The 10,000-nt window shown below is 31.6% G+C and overlaps 1 long non-coding RNA gene across 1 annotated transcript in view; it reads right to left on the bottom strand.

Annotated features, from left to right (window-relative positions):
• The window catches only part of LOC134282519 (uncharacterized), a 6,022-nt gene extending 293 nt beyond the window's left edge, over positions 1 to 5,729 (bottom strand). The window contains exons 1-3 of the long non-coding RNA XR_009995309.1: positions 5,626 to 5,729; positions 5,137 to 5,301; positions 1 to 298 (exon numbers count right to left, since the gene is read on the bottom strand). The exon at positions 1 to 298 is cut by the window's left edge and continues 293 nt beyond it. This is a non-coding gene — a long non-coding RNA (uncharacterized LOC134282519). The remainder of the gene's footprint in view (positions 299 to 5,136; positions 5,302 to 5,625) is intronic.
• Positions 5,730 to 10,000: the final 4,271 nt, after the last annotated feature.

Genomic DNA, 10,000 nt, shown 5'->3' with positions numbered 1-10,000 from the left:
TTGACATGTTATCTTGGAGGGAAATAATAATAATAGATAGCATTGGCAATATTTAATGCAAAACTGTTTAGTCAATAAGTTGAAAATTTGACGCTTATATCCAAATACACAAATACAGAAATATTGCAAGATGAATTCCAAATCAGACTGAAATCTTCAACAAAATGTTGAAGAGCACTTTTACTTTGTGTCCACTATTCTTTTATCAACTGTCATTTCTCTGTAAGACCGGGGGGAATTCTTTGACTTGTCCAAGACATTATTATTTGCTGTCAAGTACAAGTGATCAGCTTCTATCCTGTAAAAGATTTAAGTATTTTGAAACAGATACATGTCATTGTATATATAAATTTATATATTTATAGATAAAATTAAGAATGCTAAAATTACTACATTTATTTGATTTTCCTTTTAAAATTAAAATTGTATTCATTATGTGATCCAAGTAGTTAAATGATATTGTTAAGTCAATGTATCAGGACTGATAATTTAACAACTTGTAGTAAACCATCATGGTAAAATTACTGAACTAAAACAAATAGCATATATGGCAATCTGACTAAAGCCAGACCTCTGTTTACGCTATCGCAACATGTAAAAAAAATCTGGCATTAGATTGCTACGAAAGCCAGGAAGGGACACGTAAATTTTTCAAAAAAGTAATTAAAGATGATATCAAATCGAATTATACAATCTAATCCCACGGATTACTAAATTGTTCCCTCGATTTATAATATGAGATCTCGAATTACACAATCCGATCTTAAGGATTACTAATTCGCCCCCTTGATTCATAATTTGAAATCTCTAATTACTTACTGGTAATTTGTTTTCACAGATTGATAATTCAACATCTTGATTTGTTACAACGTCAGTCTTATGATTTTGGAAATCTGTGCTCTTGAATTTCATTACATATATGTACAGAAACATCCAATCATTTTAATCAATAAGTGTGTTCTATTTATTATGTTTCAGCAACCGGTCGTTTCCAACCTCTTTCATAACTAATTCAATGTATATTTATTTTAGAAATATTATGATTACACAGGACCCATATTCACTTTTACTATCTAGGACTTTCAATTATTCTAATATAGTCTGGTCCGATTTATAGAAAAAAATACTTCTAACGGCAAATAATTATTATTTGGTCCAGCATAGTTTTTTAACCTATTTCGAGTATGCTGAATCCGAAAAAATATGCTGGCCTTCGTGAAAATGGCGTTAAAGAGGTCAAAATGGCGATTCAAAATGGCGGACATCCAATTTTTCTAATTTTCTCTTAATATCGTTCAAAAAGGAGAAATAATGTGTGAATATCTTACTGAGTGTAATACAAGTATAAAAATGATTAAAAAAATGCTAACATTATTAGTTTAACTCAGAAAATTTCGTCGTTTCTACACTCAATTCGAATTTTCTCTGATTTTTTGGTCTATTGTTCTATATTCCGCTTTGTTTAGGATTTTACATTTGCAAATGTCCATACACTGCAGATTTGTATTTTTTCCTCTGCATCTCACTATTCTACAACTGAATGATGGCGCAGCTGTAAGTTAAAAGTTAAAATGGCGATTCAAAATGGCGGATATTCATCTTCTTTTAAAAAAGATATTTCTTAATGTTGTTTATATAGGAGAAAGGATTTGTGAATATCTTACTGAGCGTAGTACAAACATGTAAAATGCAAACAGAACACTAATTTGATCACTTTAAATTGAAAATTTAGTCGTTTAAATTTAAAATGTATTAATTTGCTCAAAATGGCGATTCAAAATGAAGTCTGATACGCTGGAATTTCGTAGAAACTGCTTAGCTGAATTCTGGTTCGTTTTGTAGAAAATAAATTACAGTTTGTTTCTTTTATATATAGAATGTATAGTATAATGATTAGTCAATTAAATATGACCAAATAATTTTTGAAAAGATTTATTTTTTTTTCGGGAAATAGTTAAAATAACCTTGACTTAAGTTCCAAAGCCTTTGAGCCCTCTTCCACCTATAATCACTCTCAAATCCTTTCATTATCAACTCGCACTTCTACCTCAACATCCCTCGGCACACCATCAAATATTACTGCAGAAATTCTTGTCCGATTTCATCGAACACTTTGATCTAGCTTTTTAGCACTTACAAGAATTTAGTATTATCCCCTAACATCTTCTATTCCAGCTTTATTTGCTATATGTTTCAGTCTGTCTTCGAAATTTTGGTATTTTCAACACTCAAGTAAAATGGTGCCCTGTGTCAAGGATGACAACCCCCTTGGCATATAGAAGATCGTTTCTCTGGAGTTCGAAAGAGTAAGCTCACTGGGGGCCGCCAGAGAAACCAAAACCCTTCAAAAACCGATTATTTAAACTGATAGTCCACCGAAACATGGCTAAAAAATTGCTGACTCGGCGTTAAACAATATACAGTCAATCAACACTCAAGGAACAACACATTTATGTTCAAATGTGAAAAGTCTATTTTGTTTTCCAAAACCATATGCAAAATGAACTAGAGGTACATGTACTGTGAGCAATTAGCTCACTAAATGATACCCCGGTCTCCCGTATGAATAAAATAACAGTGTCCATGTTTTGCTATGGGAAACCCAAAAAGTCATATAGAAGGTCACAATGGCGATACGTAATAGAGATTCTGTGAAAGTTTCATCAAATTTCATTCAGTGGTATGAGAGGAGGTGCGGATAAGAGATTGGTGCCCCAAACCGTAACAGACGGACGGACGGACGGACATACCGATTACTCTATTACCTCCCACTTTTCAAGCGGGGGTATAAAAAAAATCTCTGATATTCAAGACATGTAGCTCTTTATTTTGTGACCTCGTATAGATTTGTTGTATTTTAGGGTAGAAAGGACATTCTTTTAGCAAGAAAATTCTCAAACTTGATCATCTGAAATCACATTGTGTGCATATTTTGGTGAGAAAAGTTGTAAAATTATGCAATTTCAGAGCGCCTGCAGATTCCAAGTGATACCTATCACTTACAAGCTTTTGTACCAATAGGCCTAAGCCGTTCCTGATTTCGATCTAGTCAACACTTCTCTTGACAACAAAATTTTCTTGAACACTTCAAGAACTTTACAAAGTAACTTGATCCGCACTTCTTTCCTAGGATAGTGTAAGGTTGTATCAAGATTCGAGGGGGATTGAACACAAACATTTTCTTCTTTCAGATTTTGTAAATTTCATTTTTTAAAATTTATATACACAGTTTGTTCAATACAAAATTATCCATTCACAGCATGAAATATTTCGACCACATTAATAATATTCAATGGAAGATATGTCTGGTACAAATATCGTCTTTGTGAGAATGCATTTGAATTTTTGACTGAGAATAACAAAATGCAAATGTAGGGACACAGAATCAGAGCTGGACAATCAAGAAAATTTTATGGTTTACGTATATTATACTTGTAATACTTAATATATATGTTTGTATTTGGATAATTATTATAATATATTCAGATTTATATAATGTAACAATTACTAGCCCTATAAGTGGTCGTCAATCATTCTAAAAATCATACGAAGTAATGTTGCACTAGACCTTCCACATGAACATACAAATTCATTTTTTTCTACACTGGACTAAAAATAGATCAAAAATTTCCAACAACTGAATGTTCACTCGCCTAAATACTCCTCCTGGGGTAGCTTAATTTTCATAATGTCCTATATATTGTAACAGCAATTATTGTATGATATTATTAACTTTTAATATGAAGAAGCATGATAAGACGGATAATAGGTAAAATGTCTTCGGAATTATCGTCAAAAATTTATCTTAAGAATAGAAGTAATTAAACAAAAATCCGTGTTATAAAAATCCTAAGTCTTTAACAAAAATAGCCTCCAACTTTCATTGCATATTTGAACATTATTTCATGAATTAAAAAAACGAATTGTAATTTATTTTCTGCAAAACGAACCAGAATTAAGCAGTTTAGGTATTTCGAAATCCGGGTGTATAAGACGTCATTTGAATTGCAATTTTGAGCTAATTAACACATTTAAAATTTAACGACTAAATTTTCCGATTTAAAATGATCAAATTAGTGTTCTATTGTCGTTTTACATAGTTGTAATACGCTCAGTAAAATATTCACAAATCCTTTATCCTAGTATATGAACGACATTAAGAATTAAATAATTTGAAGAAAAAGATGAATATCCGCCATTTTGAATCGCCATTTTGACTTTTAACTTACAGCGACACTATCATTTAATTGTAGAATAGTGAGATGTAGTAGGAAAAATACAAATCTGCAGTGTATGGATATTTGCAAATGTAAAATCCTGAACAAAGAAGAATATAGAAACAATAGATAAAAAAATCTGAGAAAATTCAAATTAAGTGTAGAAACGACTAAATTTTCTGAGTTGAACTAATAATGTTAGCATTCTATTATAATTTTTATAGTTTTATTACACTCAGTTAGATATTCACTCATTAATTCTCCATTTTGAACGACATCAAGGGAAAATTAGAAAAATTGGATGTCCGCCATTTTGAATCGCCATTTTGACCTTTTTAACTCCATTTTCATAAAGGCCAGCATATTTTTTCGGATTCAGCATACTCGAAATAGGTTAGAAAACTATGCTGGACCAAATAATAATTATTTGCCGTTAGAAGTTATTTCAGCCTTCTTTTTAAAAATCAGGACCAGACTAATATACAAGTAACACAAAAACTTCTAAGATTTTTTGTTGTACAAATATCAGTACTAGCACATGGATTTGAAAATGTTCATGTATTTTTCTCATTTTGGACCGTAATATGTAAATAATAAAAGTTAGGATGTAAAATACTACAATATTCTATTTTTTAAACATGTATTACCATATCCGATATGTACAGATAAATAATTTAAACGAAATCATGAGAAGGGTTTACATTCCGAGGGAATGAATCAGAGAAACTAAAAGAATGAATTATACAATCTGAGACTGTGTAATTTGAGGGAACGAATTGGTAATCTGTGAGAATGAATTGGCAATTTGTAATAACATATTGTCAATCCGAGAGAACAGATTATATAAATCAAGAACTCGGTTTACTTTTATAAATTTTAAAAATTCTATGTCCCTTCATGGCTTTCATAGATTTCATACCTGCATGGCTGCCAGAGTTGTAAAAAGAAAGGAGACAATAGACTGCAATGTTACTTCAGGGCAAAATTCCTGGCGCAAGGCTGTTCGTGATCATGGGAGTGTTGATAAACCATCCAGTGAGTTTGACCACCGATGTATATATGATGTAGGATAATTGTAAAGTGTCTGAAATATTGAGACAATGGAAATTCTAACCACACACTTTATACAGATTGGAAATACAACAGCAGTCTATAAAAACAGTTTGTTCCATATCTCGGCATTCATTCAGATAGATATTACATGTTTAAATAATGTGTCTGTATGAATAATCAAGCATCATAAGTATATGTGTTTCAAACACTTATTTTTCAAAATTTTGAAAATATAAATCAAATGTTTATAAATTTGTATGAATGCGATATCATGAGAATGACACAAATGAAATTAGATTTTATTTTTTTAAATTTTAGAAATACAGAAATTTTCAATACCAAAATAAAAATTTACCTGTTCATTGGTGTCCTTACATATTAATTGACCTTCCGCTCGTAGTTCATGGTGGGCTTAGAAAGTGGGTATTCACAGATGAAAATATTGTTGCATATGCTGAAAGCACCCTAAAATTTCAATGTGAAAGTGGTACATGTACACCTGTACACACTGGTACATAGATACTGAAAACAACTATCTATTATTATGACAACTTTGATTTTACTTTGAACTTACGAGTGATTGTCAAAAGCATCAAAGTTCAAAAGCAATGCAAAATTGGCTGAAAGATACGAAACACGCACACTGAAACATAAACAGATAAAGATCTAGTACATGTGTACATTTAGTTTTCTTTTGAACGTGAACTATTGCGTTTTAAACTTAAACTTTTCAGTCAATATACACGTATTCTCACCTGCTAATACCAAAGGTATGTCCGTATTATTTGATTCATTGATGTGATGATCTTCGTCGTGAAATAATCATGAAAATTGACGTTCAGATTTCGGATCACCATCATGTTTACACCAAAGCGGAAACACGTGTTTATTTCAATCCGTATCAACTCATACAGTGATGAGTCGTATTTATTTATAAATGCGAGTTTTTGCATTGTTAAATATAGATCTAATTAAATTGCAAATCAATAAGTATATAGTATAACAAGATACAACAATATTAAAAATCTGATTGATTTTTTTTTAGTAAAGATCGATGTTTTGGAAATCTACAATTTTTATCAATATTGAATATCACTTCATGAAATATACATCATTACATGCAGATGAATAAATCAATTCACTTCACAAAAGGCAGAACGAAAGTATATATTTGTTTTTTGAAATCTGTTTTTTTTTTTTTTTTTTTTTTGTATTTTTCATTTATTTCAGTAAAAAATATATTTGAATGGTCAAAAAAGTCTTATAAAAGAATTTGTTGTTTCGAGTAAGACGCAACAATATCGACCTTGACGATACATGTAAATATTGACCGATTTTTCAATAAAAACTATGCAAAGGTCACAAATTCAAATTATCGTAATTAAGAAAATACTGAGCGTAAGAAGGCTTTATTTTGTTTTCCCTATTTCAACACAGAAATAAACGTAAAACTGAGCTTTGTTAAAATATTACGAATAAAATCGATAAAAAACACATAAGTGCAAGAAAATTCTTGTTTTTAAAATATACCTTAAAGTAATAACAATAATTTTTACATATTTTAAAAGTAGAGAAAATATTCTTCAAGAATATACCATGCTTTCTTATAAAGTTAATCAGGAAAAAAATTGTCAATCGTCTGGAAATTCGGCAATCGCTTTGGAAAATTACGCCATTTTCAAAAAGTCTCGTTTGTCTTTACAACGTAAAATCGATTAAATACCGGCAATCAAGATATAATCTTTTTAGATATTTTAAAAGTAGAGAAAATTTCCAAAAAGATGATATATAGCTTATATACCTTCATGCTACCACAAAATAGATACGGAGATCTTATTTTCGCGAAGTCGTGTTTTAACGCGCCACCGGTCAATTTGACCGGTACGGAAGTGAAGGGGTTAAATATACTTTTATTCTTTATTTATTCGAAAGAAATCTAACATCGGAAAATTAGATCTGACAGTACACGTGTAGCACAGTTCTGTAGTACGCAGATTATTTTTTTCGGAGCCCCCTCACTCACATGGAAAACTTGTGTCAAGCTGTACTTGGATTCCTGTTATTTTAACTCTGAACTCTTAATCGCATCAACTCATGTCTTTCTGTCAGAGGTCTGAAAACTAGTAAATATGTAGAACTTTATCTCTGATTACATGGCATTACTTTTCGTCATTTTAAAATTTTGATACATATATATCCCATCATGTGTGGGACTTAAAATATACTAGTATTGTATATTTTTTCGGCTGAAATTTAGTGTTAGAAAATACGATCTGACGGTACACGTGTAACACAGCTCTTTAGTACGCAGATTTTTTCGGACCCCCCCCCCCCCCATCGAAAACTTGTTTCAAAGCGTATTTGGATTACTGTATACTTTATCTCTGATCTCATAATTGCATTGACTCGGGCCTTTCCGTCAGAGGTCAAAAAGCTGGTCGGAAAGGCCCGTGAAGTTGCGATTGGTGTTGTGGCGTCAGCCGAGAATTGCCGACTCGAACTCTATAATTCTCGCGCATGCGTAGCCTGCAAAGTGCTCAGGGCATCCGGTTTAACCTCACTTACTGCTTGGACCTCAGGGTCCACGCAATAGTGTATTTACTGAAAATGTTTTCATTTCACTTTGACTAAAATGTATGGTGTCTGACTGTCTGATAGGGCCATTTAATAAAGCTCAAGAGCGCAGATCAGGAGAACACGCTGTCGCGCTAATACGCAACACGCTGTCACCATAATACAATTTCTCACAAAATGCTGAGGTGCTAATGCGCTGTCAGCACAACACGATTTCGCACAGCAGGCTTATTATACATATTGTCACTATTCTCTAATTATTCCCCTTGAACGCAGATGTGACCCTTCCTCTGCAAAAAAACTTCGACTGTTCTTTACAAAAGAATTGGTTGATAAAGGCCCTCTGGTTCTTAAGAGGAAGTCAAACATGTGAAAACTTTACAGACATCTAGACAGACTGCTGATAGACAGAAAGACAAACAGACAAATAAGTGCATATCAGACAAAATTACTTCACGTTGTTTTATACTTGGCTGGGTCAATAGGTAAAAAAAAATATATCATATGAATCTGTATTTCATGTCACCATAGCTTCATTTCATGTATCTAGCATATCTGGAGAGGAACTTTTACTCCCCCTTCGTCAAATCCAAATCATAAAATACATTTAGGTGATCTAGAGGGGGGGGGGGGCAATTTTTTTTTTCCAATTTCGCAAAGGGTTATTATCAGTCAGAATCACTCAAAAGCAGAACATTTCAATTTCATTTATTGAAAGTAAAACAGAATAAATAAGTTTTTATTCTTACTTTTACGTAGATTGAGCATTGAAGAAAAAATATGTTCTTATATTTTAAGAATTTACAATATGATGATATATAGTAATGTCCATTAAGAAGAAAAATACCTGAAATACCTGTGTCTCCCTCTTCTAACTTTGTATTGGTTACAAGATCTGTAAAGTCTTGTGCACTCTCCTCAGTTTCACTAAGGACACCCGTATCTCTGACTTCATATACTTCATATACTTCTTCAAACTCTTTTGTATCTACAATTATATATCAATTATTTTTTCTCATTTTTTTTCCCAAAAAATTGAAAGGTTGGCCGTTTGCACTCTGCAATAAAATCATATTTCAATTGACATTGTCTATTAGTTCATATTTTAAATGCTTTCTATTTAAACACATTAAATCAGTTGTTAGATTTCTCTATAAATAATTACCATCAGTGGTGTCTGTGTGTGACAAAAACGGACGTTTACAATCTGCTCCAGTTATTTTTTCCTCTTGATGCTGTTTGTTGATCTCACAATATCCTGAATTATTTAATATTATTCAATAAAGAAGGATTTTGAATTAAAGCCTTTAAGTAGGCAATATATTTCATCTGATAGACTGTTCCTCATAAGAGCTACAAATTCATTGTTATTACGCATTGTGAAAAGTGCTACCGGTTCATATCAGATTCAGTATTGTTTAACAAATACGTTTTATTGGCGTTTTAAAGCTTAAACATACTCAATGTAGCGAACACTATAAACGCTTGTGTAACTTGTTGTTTTCGCCAGATATCATTTGGATAGGATTAGAATTTATATTTGGTTTTAAATATATGTGTTGAGCTGATCGCTTTACAAGTAACAAATAACTTTACTAATTTATTCATTAACAAGCTTAAAATTTAATGAAATTCAAACATACGTGGAATATGTCTTTGTTTTTTGTTCTTCTGATTCCATTTCCAGAGGACACCAGCCAATACCAAAATGATGATAAACACAACAGCAACCACACTTCCAATGATAACCCCTGTTGAGTCGGATGACTCTTGTGGAAAGGTGCCTTCGGATACATTGATAGCCGTTGTGTTGTAAATGCTTTGAATTGTCGATAACCCTAGTTTATATTCTGTAGTATTTATGTTCTCTGTGCTGTATGAATGAAAATATGAACAACTTAAACAGGTTTTCTTACAAAATATAAGAGGACCTTACCAGGCATTTTACCAAGATACCATGGGTCATATTTCGTATATAACCCTTTTGGGTAATCTTTTAAATGGCATATAACACAATGTTTGGTGTATTTATATTTAAAAACATTTTGAAAACAATACAGAAATTAAAAAAAATGAAAAATATTAATAAGGTAATGATATATTAACAAGAGATACAAAACATATAATTGAAAAACGTGTGGACTTACATTGACCCT

This window comes from Saccostrea cucullata, unplaced genomic scaffold, assembly GCF_032062105.1.
Source record: "Saccostrea cucullata isolate Sc308-1 unplaced genomic scaffold, CSIRO_AGI_Scuc_v1 ctg4169, whole genome shotgun sequence".
Classification (NCBI taxonomy): Eukaryota; Metazoa; Mollusca; class Bivalvia; order Ostreida; family Ostreidae; genus Saccostrea; species Saccostrea cuccullata.
Note: the sequence above shows the minus strand (reverse complement) of the source record. Positions and strands in the feature narration are given on the sequence as shown.